Source organism: Polypterus senegalus, chromosome 3 (genome assembly GCF_016835505.1).
Source record: "Polypterus senegalus isolate Bchr_013 chromosome 3, ASM1683550v1, whole genome shotgun sequence".
Taxonomy (NCBI): domain Eukaryota; kingdom Metazoa; phylum Chordata; class Cladistia; order Polypteriformes; family Polypteridae; genus Polypterus; species Polypterus senegalus.
Window position 1 is genome coordinate 237,117,216 of NC_053156.1, and position 22,110 is coordinate 237,139,325.

The 22,110-nt window shown below is 36.9% G+C and overlaps 1 protein-coding gene across 1 annotated transcript in view; it reads right to left on the reverse strand.

Moving 5' to 3' along the window:
• Nucleotides 1–22,110, reverse strand: part of smyd3 (SET and MYND domain containing 3) — a 1,145,948-nt gene that overhangs the window by 924,487 nt on the left and 199,351 nt on the right. The gene's annotated exons all lie outside the window — the stretch shown is intronic.

Genomic DNA, 22,110 nt, shown 5'->3' on the forward strand with positions numbered 1-22,110 from the left:
ACAGCTTCAAGTGCAGCTTAACAAAAAAGTCATCAAAAAAAAAAAAATCTCTTCTACTTTGAAGAGGAGAATTTGCAGGTTTGACAGGGCGAGAGGCAGTGAGAAAGCCATTCCTTAAAGGACAACTGGCTGTGGACTACTGCGGACTGGAAGAAAGTCTTATGAGTCTATGAGTCAAAATTTGAAAAGCCAGTATGCCATCAAGTTGTGGTGAAATGATGGTTCCTCAGGACACCAACTGTCAAACATGGAGTTGGTGACTTGCACAGAGTGACTGGCAATCTGAATTAAAAGGGTTACCAACATTTGGCTGTTATATCAGCAAAAGGTGGCTATTTTGATAAATCAAAAATATGAATAAAATATTATACATTTCATGATTCCATGACTTATTTTTTTTCCTATGCCTTGATTTAATTAAACATTAAGGCATTAAACTGCATTCATTCCCATAAAAACTGAGGTGATCTAAAACATTTGACCTGTGGTGTAGCTACAAGGAAATTTTCCATTATACTATGACTTTTGATTTCAGTTTCTTCATAGACGTAAGGACGGATTGTTTTGTTAATAACTAGGAGAGTCAGTAACTCATCAATGTGCTACACACAAGACTTTATAAGGATGATCATGCACACTGAGTGCATAATGGGTCTGTTGTGTGTACCTAAGTGGTATTAGAAATTCTCGTTAATCCACCTGCCCATATTTCCTCCATAAGCAAAGCTAATGATGCACACTGACTCCATAAAACAAATATACTAGCACTTGATTATACTGCTAGCATCCACAACACACAGAATGACAAGACTCAGATCATTTACCTTTTGTTTTATTTCACAGTATGCTAAGCTATGTTTTGGACTTGAGGTTTAAGCTTCTTTGAAGTAAACATCCTTTAACTGTATATAATTTAAGGTGGAGAAATTCCAGAATGTGTTGTTGATTTTCTGCTATCATGATTTTGTTCCAGTAATTCATATAAAAATTACCACCTTAATAATAGAGTGTGCACTTATACTGAAATGGAGTGGCAGGATAGGCATCTGCCTAATTGCAACTTTAATCAGATTTCAAAATATACAGTCATGAAAAAGTTTGGGAACCCCTCTCAGCCTGCATAATAATTTACTCTACTTTCAACAAAAAAGATAACAGTGGTATGTCTTTCATTTCCTAGGAACATCTGAGTACTGGGGTGTTTTCCGAACAAAGATTTTTAGTGAAGCCGTATTTAGTTGTATGAAATTAAATCAAATGTGAAAAACTGGCTGTGCAAAAATTTGGGTCCCCTTGTAATTTTGCTGATTTGAATGCATGTAACTGCTCAATACTGATTAGTTGCAACACCAAACTGGTTGGATTAGCTCATTAAGCCTTGAACTTCATAGACTAGTGTGTCCAATCATGAGAAAAGGTATTTAAGTTGTGCTTCCCTTTTACTCTCCTCTGAAGAGTGATGGCATGGGATCCTCAAAGCAACTCTCATAAGATCTGAAAACAAATATTGTTCAGTATCATGGTTTAGGGGAAGACTACAAAAAGCTATCTCAGAGGTTTAAACTGTCAGTTTCAACTGTAAGGAATGGAATCAGGAAATGGAAGGCCACAGGCACAGTTGCTGTTAAACCCAGGTCTGGCAGGCCAAGAAAAATACAGGAGCAGCATATACACAGGATTGTGAGAATGGTTACAGACAACCCACAGATCACCTCCAAAGACCTGCAAGAACATCTTGCTGCAGATGGTGTATCTCTACATCGTTCTACAATTCAGCACAATTTGCACAAAGAACATCTGTATGGCAGGGTGATGAAAAAGAAGCCCTTTCTGCACTTGCGCCACAAACAGAGTTGCTTGTTGTATGCAAATGCTCATTTAGACAAGCCAGATTCATTTTGGAACAAAGTGCTTTGGACTAATGAGACAAAAATTGAGTTATTTGGTCCTAACAAAAAGCGCTTTGCATGGCAGAAGAAGAACACAGCATTCCAAGAAAAACACCTGCTACCTACTGTCAAATTTGGTGGAGGTTTCATCATGCTTTGGCGTTGTGTGGCTAGTTCAGGGACTGGGGCCCTTGTTAAAGTCGAGGGTCAGATGAATTCAACCCAATATCAACAAATTCTTCACGATAATTTTCAAGCATAAGTCACAAAGTTGAAGTTACGCAGGGGTTGAATATTCCAAGACAATGACCCAAAACACAGTTCGAAATCTACAAAGGCATTCATGCAGAGGAAGAAGTACAACGCTCTGGAATGGCCTTCACAGTCCTCTGACTTGAATATCATCGAAAATCTATGGGATGATTTGAAGCAGGCTGTCCATGCTTGGCAGCTATCAAATTTAACTGAACTAGAGAGATTTTGTATGGAAGAATGATCACAAATACCTCCATCCAGAATCCAGACACTCATCAAAGGCTATAGGAGGTGTCTAGAGGCTGTTATATTTGCAAAAGGAGGCTCAACTAAGTATTGATGTAATATCTCTGTTGGGGTGCCCATATTTATGCACCTGCCTAATTTTTTATGATGCATATTGCATATTTTCTGTTAGTCCAATAAACTTAATGTCACTGCTGAAATACTACTGCTTCCATAAGGCATGTCATATATTAAAAGGAAGTTGCTACTTTGAAAGCTCAGTCAATGATAAACAAAAATCCAAAGAATTAAGAGGGGTTCCCAAATTTTTTCATATGTCTGTATGAATAATGTGGGCTTCTAAACTAGCATCACACTACACAACCTTTCCCACAATTTGCAGTTATAGCCTTCAATTTACATAACCCTAAAGAGCCATGACAAATTTCGGTGTGTCCCTGACATTTTCAGTCATTAAGCGTGACATCCCTGCTATTCACCATGTCAAAATGAGACCAGTTTAATTTTGCCTTAGGTCATGAGGGCATATGCATATGTGTGTACGTGAAAGATGTCTAATGATGAGTGCTCAATGCATATAAATCGGACACAAGGAAAGAAAAAAACAATGGCCATTTTGCCCAAAAAGAAAGGTGGCTTGAATGTCCAATGTCTTGTGTTTATCTAACCAGAATGAAAAAAGGAAAAGGACAGGTCAAGACTGCAGCTGAACTTAGCATATCTGGAAGACATTTGTACATCCACTGTTGTTGTCAGACAGCACATTAACTGGTTGTAAAAATGTGACAATCTCGCAATATTTTTAAACCCCACTACTCAAAAAACCAACACTCAATGGATCCATCCCAAATGAATAAATACATGCCTATTTCTTTCCAAGACACTTCAATGTACTGTTACGAACCAGGTCTCTTCCCTCCTTGTATAGAATGGATTGTTTGATACCAATCAGTCAGTCTTCAACAGGAACCACTCATCTGAGACATCTCTATTGACTGTGGCTGACCAGCTACAATTTGCTAGAGCTACAAACATGTCATTGGTCGTGATGCTGCTAGAACTCTCCTCTGCCACTGACACAGTTAACCAACAACATCCTTCTTGTCACCCTCTCTGTCTTTGGCATCACTGGGACTCCTCTCAGATGTCTGAGTCCAATATCCCAGGCAGATCCTACAGTGTGTCCTGGCAAGGAGAGTGTTCTAAGGCACATCAGACATTCACAGAAGCTCCCAAGGATTGGTGCTGAGTCCTCCACTTTTCTCTCTGTACATAACCTCGCTGGGCTCCATCATTCAGTCCCAGGGGTTCTCTTATCAGTGCTGTTCTAATTATACACAGCTGTATCTGTCTTTCCCTTCTCAGGACAACAATATATCAACTAGAGTCTCTACATGTCTTATTGATATCTCAACCTAGATGAAGAACCACCATCTATAGCTCAACCAGGCAAAAACTGAACTTCTTCTGATCCGTCCCAGCCAGTCTACTCAACTCCCCATCTCTGTACAGCTTGGTTCAAAGTTGATAACGCCTGCCAAGTCAGTACGCAACCTTGAGATGGTAATTGATCAGCAGCTATCTTTTTCTAACCACATTTCTACTGTTTCTCGTTCATTCAGGTTCACTCTGTACAACATCTGCAAGATCAGACCTTATCTGATGGAATATGCAGCATAACTTCTGGTCCAGGCTTTGGTCTACAGAAACTTACATCTGGGAAGAGTAACTGCATGTGCTATCACGCTGCTGCAGATTGTCCAGAATGCAGCAGCCTCTCTTGTATTTAACCAGCCAAGACGTGCAATACTCTCTTCAGGTCGCTACATTGGCTCCCTATAGCAGCATGAATTAAGTTCAAATCGATGATGCTTGCCTACAGAGTAGCCAATAGGTCAGCACCTGTGTATATGGAGACAATGGTGAAGTGCTATATGCATGCCCACCCACTCAGGTCTGAAATACTCTCAAAGGTTCACAAGGATATTTATGAAATTATTTTGCCACATAAAAATATTCTAGGCAGTGCAATCTTCAGAATACATTTTGGAAAAAAGTGGCAAAATGTATATTCCTGTTGTCATGGAAACATCAAAATGGTTCAATTAATGTTAATCTTTTGTACAAAGTTTTATAATAAACCCTATTGAGAAGTACTTTACAAAATACTGTAAACCAAATATTAAATCAAATACATATAACATGAAAAATACTAACTCAAAAGGTGTCCTTTCCAATCCTGTCTAGTAAGGTTGGTGCAGTCACAACAAAATAATATTTTAGGTAGATAATTGCATTTATTCAGTAAAAACATTGTACATAGGAATTAAAATCTTATTACAATGGAAGTATTTGTGCCCTCAGGGGTTCAGGAATTAAGGAGTTATTCACTTCCATGTGCAGAATAATTTGTGTTTTTAATTTCGAAACAATAAGGTTTATCTATAGAAATTATTCTTTAATTCTTTAACAGCATGAAAGCAATTAGAACTTACCAATGTAAATCTTTAAAGTGTGACTGCCAAAGAATAGCCTTCCAGCCTTTTATTTTAACATATGCTAGTCAAACATTTGAAAAAAAAATCTGGGAAACATAATTAGAAGAAAATAAAAAAATGTTATATTTATCATTCTGTGACAGAATGGGTACTTTGAACTTTCACATTTGAGGGTGACAGATGATGTCAGGCCTTTCGTTCATATTGCTAAGAGCGAACGATAATAGGATTGAGAGTGACGTAAATGTTAAGACAGATGTCTGCAAGAAATGGTGCCGCATCTTGAATGTCTTACACAACACAAAGCAAAGCCAGTATTCCTGCCAGAGGCATGTACTGTATGTGAATAGTGTTTACTGACAGCACTGTGGATGATTATATATGCTTCTCACTCAGCTTCTTAAAATTGTTGTGCTAGAACTATACTGTGCATAGTTTTAATCATCATTATCTAGGATCTTTAATCTAGCATGACTTGATGAATAAAGTGTAGCAAGCTGTCATATTTTAATGGATATGAAAGAACTGTCTGAAAAAAAGTATTCCTTAACATTACAAATAATGTAATCTGCTTGTATATGGGGGAGTGACAACTTCATAACAATTTCTTTCTTGCTGTACTGACATACTGACCTTTACAAATATACTGTATATATGCACATATACATAGTTTGTATTATTGTCAACTGCACAAGTCTCAACCTAAGTTTTTTTCCCCAAGTATTTATGCAAAAAATCGTAATTTGAGACAGAAGACAGTATTACATACTCCCCTAACTAATTTCTTTTAAAAGTTCATTATAAATTTGTTTAATATACCACTTTGTGAAAAGCACATGCTGTAGAATTATCTGATTCTCTGTTATCTGCATTTGTCATTGTCACTAAAGAATTGCAATATTAATTGACAAATAAATGAAAATGAAGAAGACAAATAAATGGTCAACTATGTAATAATCAATTAGACTTCAGAGCACATTTAATTTAAATTCCACTTAGAAAAGTACTGACATGGAAGAAAAGCATTATTACTAAGCAACCACAAGTACTACAATATCACCAGTTCTGCCTCTGTTTTTTTTTCTTTGTCTTGGGTAGCATATGAAATGAAGATAGGCGTGTTGTTTCATTACCTTTAATTATTTATTTTGTAGCAATTTCTTACCCTTTTTTCTTGCTGAATATGATTTTTTACTGAACTAAAACAATCATGAGAAGAAGAAGATGCAGAAGAAGAGAATAAACATACCTAGGTGTGTTTGTGGTTAAGCAGGTAGTTTGTGGGCTGTTGAGTGATGCTTATTGTTGTTCTTATGTTGAATGTTTGCACCCAAGCTTATTAGCATAAGCTCCGCCAAATCAATATCTATGCAACTGTTATGACAATAAAGTACTTACACTACTAAAGAGGAATCACAAAAGCTAAATAAGTTATTTAAAATTTTAAGGAAAACATTTATTAATGTTGGAGTATAAGGAGAGCTGTAAAAATATTCAAATTTACACATATAAATTGTTCATGGACTTTAACAAAAATACCAATTTTGAAGATACTAAGATTAAAGGATATTACTCAACTGACTAGAAAACCTGAATCTCTAAAGATTATGAGAAAATCAACATATGTAATTTGCTTTACAATATCTCTCTGTGTTAGTTACATCTGTTTGTGAGTTACCTTCACTTTTAAATAATAAATATACCTAATAGAAGGGGATTCTGAAGGACAAAATTTAAAGAATTCCATAACAATTAAGACAGGAAATTTTCAAAGGAATACTATACCTATTTTTATCTGAGTATTGGTGAATGCAGAAAATTAAAAAGACTACTACTTTCATATAAACATTTTTGTAAGCCTTTTGTAAATTGATTTTAACAGGGATGAAGGGTTAGATGTTACCTGTACTGTGGGAGGATTAAACCAGTTAAGAAAAATAAATGAAACTTTGGGAAAAGCAGAGAAGCATAATTTACAAAATGCTGAAAAAAATCAGGGAGATTAGCCAGTCACATTGGGTCAGCAAGGCTGTAACACAGGTTATTGCAGCAAATGCATAAGATGCTGTGTGCCAAAGGAGTATTACCAGCTTGACACAAGATGAAGTTGCTGCAGCATGTACACAACTAGCTACTCACCAAAGCTTGTTTTGTTTAATTTACAATTCAAGAATTTTATGTTTTATTTTCTTTTGTCCCTTCAATTTTGACAGGTGTTTTCTACTGAATAGTGTAGTGGCTCCCAAACTTATTTTGTTTACTACCTGCTTTTAAAAAAAAAAATATTTGGTGCCCCCTTGGAAATCTACTTTCTACACCCTCAGCAGCTGTACATGATCTATACTAATAAAAGGCAAAGCCCTCACTCACTCACTCACTCACTCACTCACTCACTCACTCACACTCATCACTAATTCTCCAACTTCCCGTGTGGGTGGAAGGCTGAAATTTGGCAGGTTCATTCCTTACAGCTTCCTTACAAAAGTTGGGCAGGTTTTATATCGAAATTCTACGCGTAATGGTCATAACTGGAAGCAGTTTTTCTCCATTTACTGTAATGGAGATGAGCTTCAACGCCGGGGGGGAGTTTGTGACATCATCACGCCTCCCACGTAATCACGCAGTACATAGAAAACCAGGAAGACCTCAAAAAGCGCTGAAGAAAACATGCATTATATAATTGAGAAGGCAGCGAAACAATAAGAAGCGAGCGAGTGACATATACAACCATATTCATGAGTTCTGCTAGAAACAAAACGATGTAAACCTACACTTTAAATTAAGTTCATAGACAGGCTGCCGCTGGAGTTTGTAATTTAGTGCCTGCCCATATAAGGCCGCCCGTCAGCGGCAATCCAATAGCAAACTCCCACTAAATATTCATTAAGGACTGTGCTTATCAGAGGAAGATGAGATGGTCAGGGTGGTGTTTGACACAAACTCAGCGAAACTGCGAGAGAAAGTTTTAAGTGCCAGGACTAAGGTAACATTAAATACAGCCATGGACATACGAGATGGCACCAGCACAGCTGGGAACCTTCTGCATGTACACGAGCGGCTGCAACGTGAAAAAATAAAGTGCAGAGATAAAGGCAACAGTTCCAAAAGGCTGAACAAAACAATTACACAATTGAAAAGGCAGCAAAAATATGAAGCGTCTGATAAGCATATTCATAAATCCAGCTACTGCGGAAACAAAGCACACGGTGGAAAAAGTCAATGTCCGCTAAAGGAAGACAGTGTAAAAAAAACCGTGCATGCAGTGTGTCAGGTCTCAGATAAAGAAGAAGACGAGCTGTTTATTGATGCAGTAAGAAACGAATCGATGAAAGAAACCTGTCATCTTTACAACGATTGACAAACACGGAATGTAACTTGAACACAACACATCCTACAAATACGAGCCTGATTGAAAGAAATAATGATAATCAAATCCTTGATGACAGCAACACTCAGTAACACTCACAAAACAAATACTGTATATTGACAGTCATGTTACGTTATTTTTAAAATGTTCCCTTTTCTTTTCTAGCTTTTTAACACCTACTTCTCGCTGCGATCGCTGGTATATATATATGTATATATATATTCCGATCTACATACTCGAATAATGGATACTTTATTAGCCATCAATGATTGTTTTGGTAAAGCCATACTCAGTGTATTCATTAGATGAGCGGTAAAAAGTAACAGCGAGGGAGGATGCAGGCTGTAGTCTTGCGTCAACTCTATCTGAATTGCGATCACATTTGAAAAAATATATCTTTTCAAGTTCTATTTAGTCCATATGTGTCAAACTCAAGGGCCACGGGCCACATCCGGCACGGCGTGTAATTATATCCGCCCGAGATCATTTTATATACTGTATTATTGTTATTAATGGCCCAGGTATATGAAGCGCTGGTAACACAATAAACTACAGATCCCATAATGCAGCGCTTCAGCTGCCTTGACAACACTTGCGAAGCTAGCTACGATGCTGAGAGAAAAGTTGATTCTGAAAATAGAGCCTTTAAAAGCGATGGGAGGCTGAGTATATGTTTACTGAACCCGTGTGTCTCATTTGTGGAGCTAAGGTCCAAAGAATTCCCAAGTCCAATAATTTACATGAAGAGGTCAGTACATCTTCTTAGATGTAAACCCTCTATCTTCTTAAAAGAATTCATCACAAAAACAACCTTGAATGTTGCGGGGTTTTAGTGACCCGAACTCACCTTAAGGGACAGTAAGTAGCCGTGCACATAATTTACCAAGAGAGTCATGCTTTGATGGCTGATTACACTCATTCCCAAAGATTTCAACTGTCCAAGGAACCGATGGGGCACTTGAAGTGTCACAAACAGTCGAGAAGAGTAACGCTGCGAAACTGCAAAGCTGTTGACCCAGAGCAGCACGACATTCCATGCCTGAAGGCAGTCTCATCTTCACATTGTTTACAGCTCGGCACAGTTAAAAGTAGAAAAGCATAAAGCTGTTATCTTCATCTCTTCTACTATTAAGTACTACCAATTAAAAAACTTACAATGTGGCAGTTTCATGACAGTCACTTGGGCGAATAAATAAAACTTCTCTGTCAGAACGCGCCTGGCGGCAGATGGCTCAGCACTGGAGTTCACAGAGGAGGGCTGGGAGAGGGCGACGCGGGGCACACTTCTATGAGATAGATCGGCGTATTTGTGTTTACTTCTTTTCAATATCAGTAAAGTAACTCTCACACAAATAATAACAATTCGAAAAAACAATATAAAAATGATGTCCACAAACGAAGTGATTAGTTCCTGTATTATATGTTCTGTGGTCATACGCAATTTCCGTTTCAAACGCGAAAACAATTTTATATATATATAGATAATTCTTGCCAATTTTTTCTTCTTTCATGTATCGTACATATACTAAAAGTATGGCTTCATTTCCTGCTGGAACAGACTCATAAAGCTGCAGGGAGAACTCTTTGTTGTTTATAAATAACTAGCAAAATACCAGCTTACTGGCGAAGTACTGCATTAAAATTTTTATTAAGAAAAAATTAAACCTTTTTAAACTGAGGAAGATATGCCAATAATTATTTGTTAAGGATCTCTATGTACCATGTTGTCAGTTCTGCACTCCGGTTGTAACATGACCAAGCTGTGCACTGAGCTTACTCTTGAGCATGTAACACAGTTGGCCATGTGTGTTCCCAAATCTCACGCACTTTGCTGATAAACTGAGCGCACTGAGTTTGCAGGATTTGCTTTGGTGACATTTTGAAGAACAAAAAGTCCGTAAAATCACATGCTTTTGAGAGTTTAAACATTCATAAACCTTGTGCATGTTTGGTAGCACCATGAATCTGTGTGAGAAGCTCTTCTCAGTGATAAAGACTAACAAAACAGCGAACAATTCAGGCAGCCATCAACTCACATGCAGAACCATAGGTGAAGGGCTTAAGCATTTCACTCTTCTAGTGCTCCTGTGTAGTCTAATTATCTCCTGTACCGTCATCAGTCCACACCTTGAACCTGTCCCAGAATCTCCACAACACAGAACCTCACAGTGACAAACAGAAACGAACCTGTGGCCAATAAAAAAAAGATGTAGTTATCAGTAGGGAGATGTGAATCCTGTGGCGAAGCAAGGAAGAGAATGTAGAGACGGAGCGACGGACGGTCTTATATAGTCAGGCAGCCAACAGCGTGGGAGGCGTTGGGATCCAGTCCAGCTCTAAAATGACATATGAGCAAAGACAACTGAATGATTTGATTTGTTATTGCTGAAAGGAACACATTTTATTTATATTTCCAGGTTTTGTTATGCAGCATGTTCATATTTGAATTTGTATAATTTTGACAGGATATATTTTTATGGAGAGCAAAATCTTTTGGGATATTTAAAATCTAAGTTTATTTTTTATATAAAATTACATAAGAGTAAAGAAATTTGAATGTTTGTTCTTTTAATGTTTACTTTATTTCTAACTTGTATAATTTAGACAGGATATATTTTTATGGAGAGCAAAATATTATAAGTTGTTTAAGGTTTGAGTTGATTTATTCAGGAATAATATTCCTGTCTGTTTTTACCATTCCTACCAAAGATATTTCTGTCGACTAAATAAAAATTCCTTCTATTTAAAATTTAAATAGAACTTGAACAAATACGATAGTTCATAATATCCACGCAGACTTGCACGTAAGAGCGGGAGTTATCCATTTTAACAAGCAGCGTATTGCACTGATACGAAATAGCTGTGTGTGTATATATGTAGATATGTATGTATATGTATATATATGTTTATATATGTGTGTGTATGTATGTATGTGTGTATGTATATGTATGTGTATATATGTAGATATATATATGTATGTATATATGTGTATATGTATAGATATGTATATATATATGTTTATGTGTGTGTGTAAATATATATATATGACAACAACACTCATCACTCACAACAGTGACAAAACAATTACATTAACAATCATGTTACGTTATTTTCAAAATGTTTCCTTTTCTTTTTCATTGCTTCTTTAACACACTACTTCTCCGCTGCGAAGCGCGGGTATTTTGCTAGTGGGTACATATAATAAAAAACAGTATGGAAATCAGATTTGTGTTTTATTCTGCATGTAGCAGTAGAGATTTTTGATGTTATGAATAAGACACATTTAAACTGAAATTTTAAAAGCACTGTCAGTAGCAACTGATAACTTATCATTCAGAGGGATTTGTTGTTCTTTCAAAATAATTTTATACGAAATATTGATACCCCTTTAGTGTTAGTTAGTTATTTTTTTAGTAAATAACTAACTGATTACCCAGTGGCTTCACTCACTGAGTGCAAGGTAAAAAAAAAATAAAATGTAGTATTTATAAAATAAGTTATTAAGGTAAAACATTTTGATAAAAGAATTTGAAGAACATATAAGAAGCGTATAAATTATTAAACAGTAAAACATTAACATTTAAGAAGTAAAGAAACATTGAGTACTACTGCAGTGGTTTCGGGTAAACTACCTGCTTGACAACCTTCCACTACGTGCCTGTGATTTAAGAGAAACATTATTCTGAGAAATGTGGACGCTGCCCTTCCGTGCTTAACGAGCAGAAGGTCCAAAGAATTCCCAAGTCCAATACTTTACATGAAGAGGTCGGTACATCTTCTTAGATGTAAACCCTCTATCTTCTTAAAAGAATTCATCACAAAAACAACCTTGAATGTTGCGGGGTTTTAGTGACCCGAACTCACCTTAAGGGACAGTAAGTAGCCGTGCACCGCAATTTACCAAGAGAGTCATGCTTTGATGGCGCTGATTACACTCATTCGCAAAGATTTCCATTGTCCGAGGAGCCGATGGGGCACTTGAAGTGTCACAAACAGTGCGAGAAGAGAGGAGGCTGCACGAAACTGCGAAGCTGTTGACCCGGCGGAGCAGCACGACATTCCACGCCTCCCAGCGTCGACTTTGTTGTCACGACCCCTTGCCGCTGAAGGCAGTCTCATCTTCACATTGTTTACAGCTCGGCACAGTTAAAAAGTAGAAAAACGCAAAGCTGTTATCTTCATCTCTTCTACTATTAAGTACTACCAATTAAAAAAAACTTACAATGTGGCAGTTTCCGCGACAGTCACTTGGACGAATAAATAAAACTTCTCTGTCAGAACGCGCCTGGCGGCAGATGGCTCAGCACTGGAGTTCACAGAGGAGGGCTGGGAGAGGGCGACGCGGGGCACACTTCTATGAGATAGATCAATATCAGTAAAGTAACTCTCACACAAATAATAACAATTCGAAAAAACAATATAAAAATGCGTATTTGTGTTTACTTCTTTCAATATCAGTAAAGTAACTCTCACAAATAATAACAATTAAACTGAAAAACAATATAAAAATGATGTCCACAAACGAAGTGATTAGTTCCTGTATTATATGTTCTGTGGTCATACGCAATTTCCGTTTCAAACGCGAAAACAATTTTATTCCGTTTCAAACGCGAAAACAATTTTATATATATAGATAATTCTTGCCAATTTTTTTCTTCTTTCATGTATCGTACATATACTAAAAGTATGGCTTCATTTCCTGCTGGAATAGACTCATAAAGCTGCAGGGAGAACCCTTTGTTGTTTATAAATAATTATACAATGACTCTTCAACATTCTGGGCCAGTTCATCAATTTCTCATTACACTGTGTCATTGCTCAAAGGAGTCTTCTTCATGATATCGGACACTGGCTTGTGCAGTACAGTGTGTATGATATCACAAACAGCTGGTACGATTAATTCTTCAACAATAATATGTGGTTCTCCCGATTTAGCAATCAGTAAGGAAATGTTGTAAGAGGCGCACAAGCCATCACCATCTTGCTTGCATGCTGCCGAAAACATACCTGTCAATGTTGGTTTTTTCAAAAAGTTTTCTTTAAGTGCTTCAAAATATGATAAATCTGCATCTTTTTATCAGCATTAAATTTTGTTAACTATTCTACGAGTCTTCACAGATTCATTTGAAAATACATTTTGGCAAGTCAGGCATTTCGCCAATGTTTTGTTTGTAAGTGACTGAATAAAGCCATATTTCAAATATCTGATATTATATTGTCTGCGTTTCTTCTTAGGGTTAGCCATCAAATTATCTGTAAAAACAGATAAATCTACAAATTGATAAAATGCAAATTTATCATGTACCTAAACCAAAATATTTTTAAAAAGTTTATAAGATATAAAAATACTCAAACTGCTAATTTTTTGGAACAACAATAAATTGCTTTGTATGTGATCCGTGTAGGTTAGGTGCCGACTATGCAATCGATATGCACTCAGATTTCTAGGTATCAATTGCACTTGCACTACTGCATTAAATTATGAACTGCGTGTCACATAATTCCAAAACAATCTAAAATTCATTTCATATACATCATGTATTTTTAGTATTGCACTTTGTACAGTCATGACATGCATAATTCCAAATCCTGCTTGCTAATCCCGTCATTAGCTTTGAACGCCGATTGCAACAATGCGATGATTGTATATGTGCATAGTTAAGAAGAGAGGTTTTAAAAAAAAATGAAATTATACATTTTGTTTCACCACTTAATTGTTGTCCTTTACTCTCTCACCATCCTCTTACTTTTATTCAGCTCCACCATTTTGGTCCTGATGCCACTACTACCCCCTGATTCATTCCTAGCCCCTCGGGTGCAGTACCACTCACTATGAGAACCACTGGAATTGTGGAACATATACATATTAATTCAAATAAATTGTAGATTTACAAAATGTGCTAATTCTACACTAAACATTCTACCAATGGATTCTGAAGACCAACTGAAAGCTCATTTTAGCTGAATTAAATCATATTTATTTTCCTTGACATCTCAAAAAAATATCTCTTTTTAAGAATTTTTAATATATTCCAGGAAATGCTGATTTTTATTTTCAACTCAATTATCCAAGGTTAAGACTTTTGCAAGAGAATACAGTTAACCATTTTCTTCATATCATGTATTACAGTTATTAATTCTATATATCTGCTATTCTATCTTAATTTTCTTTTATCCTATAACATGATCAGAAATAATGATGAGAAGGGACAAAAATGCTCTCAGTATTAACTGAAAGTATGAACAAATTTGTTTATGACATAAGTAGATGCACAGCAGATTCAGTGAAGTCTAACCTTTGATCATAATAGTGACTGGACAGTGAAAAGGTATCATTCAAATTTTCCTTGAAACATGCTTCATGTTACCCCTTTAGCAAGAAATCTCATCACTACTGCTTCTTACATGCAGGTGTTACTTGAACAGATGTTATGCCACATGGTCAGACAACTGACTGGGACCCTTAAAAAGCCGCAAAAACATCTAGGGTTCAACCTCAGAAAAGTGTTGCTAAAATCCCTCACATGACCATAATTAAGTCTAAAAACACAAAAAGCCATCAAATGCACCCAGGAAGCAACCACAAACTTTGGTAATCTATTCATCCTTATCCATCTTATAGTCCAGATCTTGTTCACTCAGGTTCCAATTCTTTAGAGCTCTCCATCCACACAAAAAGATTTGGGAGTGATAACAAGTTTATTGAAGAAATGACTGCAAGTGCAGGCTTCAGACAGGTAAAAAGGGCATAAATGTTCTTGTTTCTCAGTGAAATCAAACAGTTGAGGCTGACAGATATTAATTATAAAAACAGTCTAACAAATACCTCTAATATATTCAAACAATTAAATAATAAATTACTAAGAAAACTGTGTTACAGACTTTCTAAAACACCTTTGAATACACAGCCTGAAGGGCAAAGAGGGTTTTTTTTTTTTTATACATTTTCACTTAAAGGTACTTTCCTGATGAACTGCTCTTAACATGAACCCAAGGTAATAATTACCAGCAATAGAAATGTACACACCCAAGGACAACATGAATGCAAGAAGTACTGCTTGGCGTCAACCTCTGTATTTCATGTCTAAGTCATAGAGAATTTTTTTAAACATAATTAGAGTTGTGCAAAGGCAAGGTAATCAGAACAAAGAAATACAGTTAGAAAGCTGCACCGCAGAATTAGATCAAGACAAAACCTTTAGACAAACACTATCGTTGCCTGTGTTTTGAAATACACAAGTAATAAAAATAAGACAGATGAATTCTACATTTCCATGAAATCTCAGAGAATTGTCAAACCTGTTTGATCTGCCTTTTGAAAACCTTGGTAACAGCAATAGATCCTGATTTGGCCAAACATTTAAAAGATTTTCCTTTCCATAAGGATAGACCAAAACAACAAATCTGGGAAATACAGAGGTTTACAAGTGTATGTATTTGTCAAAAAACAGACACAGCAGCCCAAATCAAGTCATTACAAAACAATAAAATTTGAACAAAGTATTGTCCTGTTAGGAATCAAACAAAGCAAAATGAAGCTTTTCATTGTGGACGACCATCTGTCAGAACATCAACAGCTACATCCACAAAACCAAATGTCTCAATTGGTTCTATGGTAAAAGGAATGGCACTTTAAGGGCTTTACCACATCTTTGAAATCCAGGTTACTTTAAGAGCTAGCAACTAACAGTTTGGATAGACAAAATTTGGAAAAGCAAGACATCAGAAAATGGGCCAAACAAGTGATTGAGAAATGTTTGGGCCAATGTGAATACAACAACTGGGACGTTGTCTTGGAAAAAACAGCACACATCAATAAGTGAGAAGAAGACATTTCTGGATATGTATGCTTCTATGAAAATATATTTATTCCAAAAAAGAATTTACCAATTTGCCTGAACAATAAAATCCCTGAATTAAAAAAATGACTTTTTTCAAACATAAAATGCATTTATTTAAATGAAGGTCCATCAAAGAAAAGAAAATTCATCAGAAGATTAAGAACAAGTTTAAGGAAAGAGAAAACAATCAATGAAAAGAAGACTCCTTGCAGGGAGAGGCCCAAATGGTTAACCGAGAGAAGGAAGTTATCCTTTAGCTCAACTGGCTGAGACAGATGTACTCTGCACTGCATAAAGCAGTCCATGTTCACATCCAGCAGCTGTCAATGACAATGCCCAATTATGAGTGAATTTGTTGCAAGTGAAAGGAACATATACAGTGTAGATGATACATGGGCTGGATGGGCATTCCGACCAGAAGAGGGGATGGTTCCTTACCCAAACAGGAGGCTCCTAAAATACAGATAGGCATCCTAGCCAGGGGGGAGAAGGGGATCAGACCTGGAAGGAAGGACCAGAAGGGATGGACAGACAGCCCATTGGAAAAGGAAGGTGGTGCTGAAGGCTTTTTACACCCCCAGCACGCTAGATGGCAGCAGCCCTGGATATTGGTGCCCAGTGGCAAGCCAGCAGGGCATGCTGGGGGATGTAGTCTGGTAAAGCAGCCCTGCTGGAGTCACTGGGTGCTGCAAGAGGGCACTGCAGGAAGAGAAGCACCCTGCTGTAATGGACTTTCACATGACCTGGAAGTGCATCCATCGGGCAGTGGCCCTGGCACCAGAAGTACTCCCGGGTCCTTAATAAAAGAGACTGCACTCTCTTACCCAGGTGAGTCGGAGCTGGGAGGAAGGAAAGCAACACTCAATTGGAGGAGGGCAGTGCAGTGGTGAAAGGAGAGGGATTGTGGAAGAAGGAGAACCTGTGAATCTGTTTTATGTTTTTGCAAGTTTATGGAGGTACCTGGATGAATAAACCATCTGTTATTTGAATTTCGGGACTGTGCTTGTGTATTTGTGTTGGGGTTTGGGGCTGGCTGATGCCCTTGGTTCTTTCACAACAGACAAACTACAACTGTGGTTTAATAATGATGCAAAAAAATCTGTCAGGGATTACAAAGAACTAAGCAATAGATATATTTTAATGCTGTTGAAAATGAAATTTAATTATTTTTTCAATGTGAACATTACCCACTGTAGATCTGATCTGATTTTATTTTAAAATGAAAAAAGGCCACAAATAAAACAAGAAATTCTTCAGCTGCCAGAGATACTAAAATACGTAAAAACTGATGCTATTAGTTCACAAATAGCACAAGAATAAGATTAAGGACAAGACTGAATCACCTGTAAAACTCTGTAAGCATGAGCAGTCAAATTACGACTACCTATTGCAGAAGCTGTGTCAGTGTTCATTATGTAGTGGAGTAATGCATGACCAGGTCAGATGTACCCCCCTGGCAATTAGGCTAATAAATGATAAAGTGTAGCTTGGCAGAGAACTGAAAATGACTCCACACATATTGTACTCACACAAGTGTAATTACTCTTTTTTTCATACATATTTTCTCTTTCTTCTGTGTGATATTATATAGTTGTAACACACTTGATCTACTAAATATCAGAATCTGGGAAATTAAATTTGATCTGAAAATAATAGAAACAATTTTGGAGAAGAAAAAAATCAGTCTATTTAATATTTTATAGCTTTTATACATGCTTTACTCAGACATACAAGTTAAACAGAATGCATACTGTATGTGTAACTGGTTGATTCCACTCTGTTGCATAATACTCTTAAGCAAAGTAACTGGTTTTTCATTTCACTTCATCACTTTTCTGATCTTTTTGAGAGACATCATTTAAACATGCTCAGCTGGACTGACCAGGCCTGTTCATGGAAATAATTTCTCCATCATATTCCAGGTCTGCCATTGCGTTTTCTTCCAGTAGGCTGACTGGTGCATCGCCTGTTGGGGCATTCTATCTACATGCTTAAGCCATATCTACCAACTCTTATCTTGGATGATTAGCCCATAAACCTGCACAAGAAGATAATTTCAGCCATTTGTACTCACAGTATCATTCAGTTGTTCACTACTTGTGGAAAATTAGTCTAGTAAGGATGGAGTTCTAGACTGATAAACCAAACGCTCTGGACAAAGTCTTATCTCTCTCTCCATCTCAACAGTCCAATACAATGTCTGCAAAATTTCTACCGCTACACCAGTTCATTGTTTAATAGCACTTATGAACAAGTCCACACAGTAACTGAATTCCCCCACTTGCAAAGCTGCTGTGATGGTCCAGATAGGCTTCACGTTCTATGGCAGTCTTAACCTGGACCGATCAATAATCATAACTGAGGACAAGCTGGGTATATGAGGATACATACAGATAGCAAGAGGTGACCAAAGGTGCATTAGTGCTCTTATTCAGCACAATAAAGTGCTCAACACAAGTGCACTGCCATTAATCTTCTTCAGTAGGTAGTTCAATAAATAATCTATGAAAACAGTGTCTGTGAGATAAAAATCTATTCATAATTATACTATGAAAAAAAAGAATAAAACCATACAGTAATTGGGTACTTCATGTTCACTCTGTCTCTCTGTTTCTCTCCCGAGTCAAGTGTGTCTTAAACTCACCGTCTCCTCAGAAACAGAAACAGCTGCTGTTCCCACTTCTGGCTGTTGTCTCTACTGCCTTCACTGGCTTCTGTCAGAATGCACTGAGCTGACTTGGCCTCTGTCTTCCACTACACTTCACTCAGAGTCTTTAGGATCTTTAGAAGGACATCACCATTATCCTCCTTTTTCCATACAAACTTAGCAGGAGTGTTGTTCCTCTGGCTGCCACCTCAGGATCACAGTCCACCTGCCTCTTCTTCCTCACACCGACCAAGACACATGATACTGACTTCTAATTTATGGTTCTCTTCCTGTTCTGCCTCCTCCTGTTTGTTTATGCAGGCTCTTGTTTAAACTACCTATTTGTGCTGGTGCTGCAATCGACAACTTACAAGGCCTGAACACAGCATTTGACTGACCCACTCGTTTCGGCACATGAACGCCTGATCAGCCAAGCCCGTCAATCATTCTCAGAGTGGTGTGTGCACATTTTCACATTCACCTCGGCCCGCCTGCACATCTCAAATTATTTATTTAACTTTAAAAATGCACAGCGCCACAAACCTCTCTCATCACACTAACTTATAGAGAACCATTCACTGTTCTCCCAGAAAGGACTATGACCTCAGATATGGCAGTGATAAATATCAATTCAACTACATCCCCTCTCAGGTGCAAAACAATCCAGTGAGAGCCAGAAATTACTATTGCAAAAGTACCACATCATCTGCTAACAGCAGAGATGTAAGACTTAGGTTCCCAAACTAGATAGCCTCTAAGCCTTGACTACATATTGATACTTTTATTGTGAAAGATCCATTAAAAGTTTGGTGTAATTGTATCTGATTAGATTTTTATACCTTCCATTTGATTTTTGCAATTTTCGGTAAATAACTGGAAAAACAATTTACGACAATGCAGTGTAATAGACTCTGCACTGGACAACTCTAAATCTAAATTCAACACAGTACTTCCTGTTCTGTAGAAAACCAAACAAAAGCCAAAAGTCAAGTCAACCATAAGATTTTGTGACTTGAAATCCAGTGCCCTAACCATACTACCAAACTACCAAGGACACCTTTCCACAAATCTTTAATTTACATTGCATATTTTACAGCAATCAACAATAACGATAAGCTGTATTAAAAAAAAGCACTCCACTCCATGCCTTACAATGGCTATTTGTAAGGTCAGGGACATACAGTAGTAAATTGGAGTCTATTACTGCAACAGATGACAAAGTGCAAGCTTTGGTTGGGATGCCAGCCCTCCACAGAGAAAATCTGAGAAATCAGGAATCAACAATCAAGAAGAGAAAACCTGATCAAGCACATGGAGGACATTTAAGACTTCTAACTAAAGTGGACAGTACTGAAGTGGCAAAAGTTGTCAAGGTGCAATTTACACTTTACTATGAATAGAGATGTTTTGACATCAGCTAGTCTGTTGCACATACAGATTAGCAGTATACTCCAAAGTAAGACATTATCCAGTATTACTTTCCTTAAAAGTATGCTATTTTGTTTTTGTAACTATGTTTTAATTACACAATAAAATGCATGGTGTTTTAAAATGCAATCCAATATATCACTGGGTCAAAACCTGATGAGAAACATTATTTACATTCAAGGTAATTGTTTCATCATTGGCTTGACGGGTTCACTGTTACTAGGCTAGGAATCAAATACTTCTTTCCTGTGGGTATCCCTTTAAAGAAAGGGTCTTTGCAGGGTAAAGAAATGCATCCCTGAACATCTAATTAAGGCTTCACAAATGCCTGTCAGGTTCAAACTAATGCACAGAGCTTTCACTACCTTTTCCATGACCTTAAAATTGCTTTACTGGGAAAGAGATTCAGATAATGTTTGCTATATTTTTTGCCATTTACAATTCCTAACATAAAAGAACTTATAAGAATTCAACAGATGTATAGACCATATGTTTCTTTGTATTAATGCATTCTACCTGTTTTTTAATAGTGCAATGTATGAAATACTTTGTGCATAAACACATCAAACATGTGGGAGATGTAAAATTACACCAAATCTACAAATCATCAAAATAGAATTCAGCTTGATTTGTTATTATTCTGCCCATTAATAGTGGAAAAGTCATCATTCGCTGATGTCAACCAGAAGGAAGATGCATCCTAAGAATGTCTTAAGTGTACTACCTTAAATCCCTATTTTGCAGTGTAATGTGATTTATAAAAGACAGGCCATAAATTATTTCAGCACAAGTGAGCCCCGGCAGGGGAATTTGCCAGTTACTTCATTTGTTGTCCTGCTCGTATTTCATTGTTATTATCACACAGCGATCCTTAAAAAAAGAAAGAGTAGGCACTGTTGCAAAAAGTGATTTGTTGTGGGATTCAAACTCTGTGTTGAAGAGACATTAAACCATTGACAAGTAAATTAAAAAGTCAAAGTCTCGTCTGTGGTAAAAGCTTTTACCATATCTGAACTTTTCATACTCTAGTTGTAATTAGTCGAATTTTATTAGATTCTTTCACTCTGAACAGTCACAATAATAAACACAGGAAAAAAATCTGCATTCAAACAAGTATACATTTACAGTAAAAATAAAAGTTTTTCTGTTTTTCTGCCACAATAAAATAAAATATGATCATCTATTTCACTAAAATGATTAAAAAAATACATTGTGGAGCCATTCATGTAGTACATTAAACGCTTTAAATGACCTTTGTCTTATAATTATTATGTACAATGGCCATGGTTTGCACTGCCCATCATGACGCTCAGGCTGGGAGCTCAAGAGATATCCCCGGGAGACAGATTCCAAAGACAAGTAGCACTGAACTAAAAGCCATTCTATAGCAAGGCACCTTTAGACGCACACAAAATAAACATACATAACATCATCCAATCACACTGAGCCAGTTTAGAACAATCTATCATAATGGATCTATATCTTTACAGTGTGGGAGGAAGCCCAGGGACATCATGCAAACTCTACAAAAGAGGAATTCCAGCTGTTATAATTCACTGTTTCTGGACATCTTATTAATGATTAACTTCATTTCTATTTATTTGCATGTCACGATACAATTTTTTTATGGGCAATGCCATTTTGGCTTATTACTTAAGTCAGCTTGTTTTGTGTTTATAGCAAATTGTCACCACATAACCTCCTGAAACTGCAATGCATAATGGATATAGAGGAATTTAAAATAGTGGTGCCATTCTTAATTTGAATCTGAAACCGTTTTTTACAGTGTTCGCTGTATAAAAATGCTTTAGGGAGTGAAATACGAATGTGTTTTTCAACCCCAAGTTTAGTTAAGATATTGAGCTTTGTGTTTTGGTGTTCTGGCTTTGACCACTGCAAATTATTCAGGAAAACTGAACTCTTTTTTTAATCTTCTGGT